This window comes from Haemaphysalis longicornis, unplaced genomic scaffold (assembly GCF_048455015.1).
Source record: "Haemaphysalis longicornis isolate Haplotype H1 unplaced genomic scaffold, Haemaphysalis longicornis Haplotype H1 scaffold_5, whole genome shotgun sequence".
Taxonomy (NCBI): domain Eukaryota; kingdom Metazoa; phylum Arthropoda; class Arachnida; order Ixodida; family Ixodidae; genus Haemaphysalis; species Haemaphysalis longicornis.
Genome location: NW_027526385.1, coordinates 7,795,495 through 7,801,494, shown reverse-complemented (window position 1 = coordinate 7,801,494; position 6,000 = coordinate 7,795,495).

Below are 6,000 nucleotides of genomic sequence, written 5' to 3'. Positions count from 1 at the left end.
CTATGACATCCTTCCAGCCAGTAGCTCGTGCCCGTTTCCTCTGTCACATCGGGTTGGTTCACCGCGCTCTGACGACGCGCCTCATGGAATTCAATCTGCTTTTACAATGGCTGAGTTCCTAGCTGCGATTGACCACGCAAAACTTCGGACGACTTCGGGACCAGACGGCATTACATATGAGGTGTACAAGAACTTCGATGAGCCAGCGCTTAGCCATCTCCTCAACTATATCAGCGAGGTTTGGCTCTCTGCCCAAATACCAGAGTCGTGGCTTCACGCAGACATTGTGCCTATACCGAAGCCAGGGAAGTCACCCGACCATCTTTCCAACTTGCGCCCAATCGCCATGACGTCCACGCTCTGCAAGCTTCTGGAGCGCATGCTGGCAGCCTGCCTTCAATGGTGGTTGGACACCTTCCAACGGTACCACCCAGCCCAGATCGGGTTTAGACCTCGTCTGGGAACACAGGATGGGCTGGGCCATTTGTCGTCAATGGTGCTACTGGCAGGTCGTTCACACAAAGTGCGGACAGTCCATGCTATGGACTACCACAACCTTGCTATGGACTACCACAAGGCCTACCACAACGTCAGCCACGGGGCAATCCTGGATACTCTCGGAAGTCTTTGTCTACCATACAAGGTGTGCGCTTTCATCGAGACTTTTCTTACTGGAAGATCCTTCTCTGTACGAGTCGGCGGGGCAAGCTACGGCCACTTCACACCAGTTCGCGGAGTACCTCAGGGGTCAGTTATTTCACCCCTCTTCTTTAATATTATGATGTTGCCGCTTGCCTGGAATCTGGGCTGCATACCGGACCTGCATTTCCTCGTCTACGCGGACGACATAACGGTATGGACCATCCACCCAGACCTGCATCGCCAAAACGTGTGCCTTCAACAGGCCTTGAGAGACACGCAGACATGGTGTCAATACGCTGGACTGACACTTTCAGTGGACAAAACAGCCGTTCTGCCTGTGGCCAGTGCTTGGGGCCGTCCCAAACTAGCGATTTCTCCCCTCATACTGCAACTTTCCGGCCAAACCATACGCACCGCCGCATATCTTCGCGTGCTAGATTTCGAAATCTCTGCGTCTGGGTCGGCTGCGATGTGGCTTCGATCTGCTCGACAAAAAGCAGGACAGATGCTTCACCTGATTCGACGCATCTCACAGAAGTCTGGTGGTTCCTACTCTAAGATGGCTCGCCTCCTCGTGAGGTCACTACTGCAGCCTCGACTGGTTTATCAGGCCCAATTGCAGTACATGACTCACTCCGAGTGGGCCCGACTTGAGGCTATCAACAGAGCCGCTATGCGCACCATCACCTGCCTTCCTGCAATGACCCCGATACCATCGCTCCAAGCTGAGGCTCAGCTGAACATGCTTGACGAACTCGTCGAAGAACGTCGCTCAGCCCGCATACACAAACGTACTTTTGTTGCGGAAGCAGCGGCCTTGGCTAGCTATATGGGCTGTTCCCTACCTGCTTCACCAGATCGCACTGTAACCAGGCCGTCGTGGCGGTATCACCAGGTGACCGACAACCGACCACTGACTAGACTGCACACTTGAACTACCGAAAAAGCATGTGCGAGAGGACCACCACTGACGGCTGCGACCCAGTACGAGGCGATAGAGGCCTTCGTGGACGCTGGTGCCCAGGATGACGTTTTATCTACGGCGATACAGTATCCCGTTTATCCTGACGCCTCCCAAACTTGCCTCTACCAAACCATCCGCCCCCTGCCCTCTCTACTGGCGGAGCTCACGGCCATCCGGGGTGGCCGACAGGCACTAAAGCCGGCCCTACAGCGCGCCCCCGTGGGTTCCATCCTACATCTTTATACGGACTCCACCGCGGCAATACGGGATTTACGCCAAGTATAGAACAATTGCACCGTTTCAAGGGACATCCACACACTACTAGACACGTACCCCTGCCCTCTCAGGCTGGTGTGGGTTAAGCAGAATACACTCCCCACTCACATTGCAGTGGATATGGCTTGTCACCCGACGTATATTCCTTGGCCGCTGCCAATGTTAACAGCCGGTCCGATAGAAAACTTTCTCCAACGGAAGGACGATCTGCGTCGCGCCACACGTGCCCTCATTCCTCCGTGTGGAACGGACCTCCCCAGTAGACTTGCTCGCTGGGAAGAGGTTTTGCTGCGCAGACTTCGCGTTTGAGTGGCGCTTTCACTTGCTGTGACCCGGGCGTGGCCACCACTCTACCATGCCCCGTTCGACAACACCTGCCTCTTCTGCACAGCTCCGGCCGCACAGCTTATGCGGACCATCTCATATGTGCGTGCCCTTCACTGGCCTCAGCCAGAAAGCGACACCTCAGAGGTACAGGCCTCCATCCTGGAAGACCGCCCGACCTTCAGCGGTGGCTCTGGGGACCCCACCACCGCTCCCTTCTTGACTTCCTTCGAGAGACGGCTGCCCATGTATATTTGTAAATAAGTTATTTTTATGCCAACGGGCATTCTATCGGAAAAAAAACCAAGGGATCAGTTTTAATCGCTTTCCCCTCCGTAGTTTTACGCTTCGGTGGTAACTTCCGAGCCCGTTGCTCATCGCAGTCTGGAATATACGAATTTATAGTGCCAAAAAACAAGGCCCGGCTACAAGAAAATGGGTGTTTATAAAATTTGTCGTGTGCTCAATGAGCGGTTTTCCCCTCCTCAGCTATCATTAAAGGTTTTTTTCTCTTTCTCTGTTTCCCTCGCCAGGCAGAAATACAAAAATTCTCGTTCATTTGTGGGAGCTCCCATTAGGCGGTCGCGGGAAAACTGAAACAGTAATCTCTCTCAAAGAGTAACACAGATGAATAGATGGGGGCCCTGATCGGTGTTCGGCACCTTTCCCTTGTCGGAAACAGTGGCATTCAAAGACATCCGACAGTTCTGATAAGTGTAGTGGTTGCTTAAACTACTCGCAATGAGGCCACAAGAATCTAGGATGCAACAACAGTCTGCATAAACCCTTAAGGATATACAATAGTAAGAAACACATTAAGTGAAAATTTTGAGCTATTGCAATATAGAATGATTTTCATAAAGTTTGGCTAAAAAGAACAGAGTCCTAAAGATACTCCCAAGATTGTGAAGCGCCGAAGGTCTTGAGCCTGGCGTGACCCAAAAGGTACGTGTACCATCGCTGAATCCGCCAGATCACCTGTTCCAACGTTGCAAATGGATAGATACTGAGAATAAACGCATACTCGGACCACGTAGAGAAGGAGGACAGGTATCTAAAACTTTATTATGTTGCCGAACATGAGATATTGGCAAAAATTATTGAAAGATTGTGCGCTAAAAGTCCCAGTGGGTTTCAGCTGCATTTGAATCCCGCTGCCCCCAAAAATCATGCACCCCTCCGTCTAACGACGATGACGCGTGAACGCTAAACCTTCTCGTGGTAGATTTTTTGTGTTTGCCAATCCCACACTGCGAGTGTGTGCTACTTGGAGGTACACGCCAATCTTCTAGAATACAACAGAAACTCTCGGGTGTGAACTCCATGGGCATAACGTTTGGGTTTGGGGTGAACAACACGAATCCAGTACCTCCTGCTTGGCGTTCGTTTCGGCCATGCCGAAATGGAGCAATCAGATAGACGCCGGCTTCGTTGCGCGAGGGACCTGGGTTCGACTCCGGCCATAGGAAGTGTCGCTTTTTTCACTTTACCCGCGATCATTCATCATCATAGTTAGAGAAAGTTGGCATCTCTGCAGGGCGTATTTGCGTGCAACGCCATCAGTAAGGACAAGGAAGCTTCACCTTAGAAGCAGTAAATGCGGGAAGTTTAACCTCGCCGGACCCAGCAGCGGAAATGGTGATGTAAGTATTGCCGCCTATCGTCGTCTTTTCTGGTCGTTCTCAACGAACAAGCGCCGCGTACATGAGCGTCGTGTCACGACAAGCGCCGCACAAGTAACCGTCACGCGCTGAACGAAGGCGCTTCTTGGCGCGCCTCCACCGGGCTCCCCGGTGGAGGCGCTTTTCTGCGAAAGATGTGGTTTGGCGGACGCCGCTACCCTGTGTTTACGGTAGGCGGGCAGAAACAAAAGAGCGTTTCGTCGCTCGCTTTCGCACGCGTTCTCTGTCACCCGCGTGGTGAAAAAGGTCTCTATTCAAAAGACGTCCAGCAAACGGCCACTCGCTGTTATATGTAAGGTATCTATGAACGCGTTTATCAATCAGTCAAGGAAACGAATAAAAAAAAAATTCCCCGCATTTCCCCGAGGGGAAGAATGTGAAAGTGCGAATGCGCGAGTTGAATTTGCGCGGTTCGGTAATGTTCGCGAAAGAGAGATCACACACACATACACAACTACAAAGAAAGAAAGATGCATTTATTCACAGACACCTATTTGTGTTGTCGTCAGTACTCCTTTAAGCGGGTGCATTAGCCCTTCTCACGCCCGATTCCTGGCCAATCCCCCACGTGGGTATGTGCCATGTCAGCAGGAACAACAACAAGAATGAGCCATGGGGACGCGGCCAGGCAGCGCGCGCCCATCTCCCCCCCGTTGCTAGGGAAGACGAGGAGCGCGCGCACCCGCAGCTGTTGCTATGCGGACTACGGCGGCGGACGATTCAGGCTCGCTTAAGAAGTGCATTCGCACTTAAAAGTAACGGCACGGTAAATACGTACACGAATAGCTAAAGAGTTCCTTTCCAGAAGAGCACGCGGGAAAGCACCCTACAAAGAAGCCCCCTGAGCGATGCGGCTGGCAGCGAACTAAGGACGTCGCTGCAACGCCCCTTCTAGACACTGCCGTCTTATCGGGTTCTCGTCAACTAAACACCATAACAGGGTAGTGTCTGCCGACGAACTTCACGAGGGCATCAAAGGTGGACAGGGAGACCCACTTGTGGCTCGACAGGCGCTCAATACTGCATGCTGGAGAACAGACGATCTTCTCTTCGTACGGCAAGGCGATATATGTGGCTTTATATATATACTGTAGGAGTTATACGTGACATTATTGACCAATAAGGTTGTAGGTGACGGCTGTCGCCTAGTTAACCTCGAGCCTATTGTTTACAAAGCTATGGCGCCGAATCTGTACCAAGCACATCACCGGGACCGGGTCTCCGCTGTGCTCTCTCTGTTATGTGTTGAGTGACCTAAGGTGAAGCTCGTTATGTCAAGAACTGAACCGGCGCGCGAGCTGAACAATGTAAAATGACTGCATATTACGCAAAGCCTATAAGCAGGCCGAGGGCATTACCATTACCGCATCCACCGAACGGTACTATTACGGCATCCACCATACCACTCTAATAGAGTTTGTAGAGGCGCAGCGCACAGCCCAATACCAGCGATTATCTAGCGGTCACACAGGACGTCTTCTACCCCAGAAACTAGGCATTCCGTACGGCAGCCAACATGAAGCCAAGACTTCGCTACCTCCTCACTTTAAAAAGGCCATCTACGTCTCTCCATACCCGGAAGCATGCACCCGGTACATCACCAAGATCGCCGCCATGCCCGAGCGTCCGCCCTGCACCAACGTTTCAGAGATGACTGTCATGTATGCTATATTGACGCCGCTGATTACCGCCCCATGCGCGCCATGGCCATCATGGCAATAGACGTTAAAGGCAACTTCTCTGGCATTCGCCTCTATTTTAAAGTCGGCAAGGTGGTTCCATTGTTCAAATCTGGCGACATGCATTCACCTCTAAATTACCGTCCTATTTCTATAACAAGTGTTCCATGTAAGATTCTAGAGCATATAATATTCTCCGTGCTTATTAACTTTCTAGAAACAAATTCATTCTTTTCTTCCAGTCAGCACGGTTTCCGTAAATCATTTTCTTGTGATACCCAGCTTATTTCATTTACGCATGACATTTGTGCCGCGTTAGATAATGGATTTCATATTGACACCATCTTCTTAGACTTTTCTAAAGCATTTGATCTTGTTTCTCACCAATTACTCTGTCATAAATTAAGTGCCCTCAACATTGACCGCAATATTA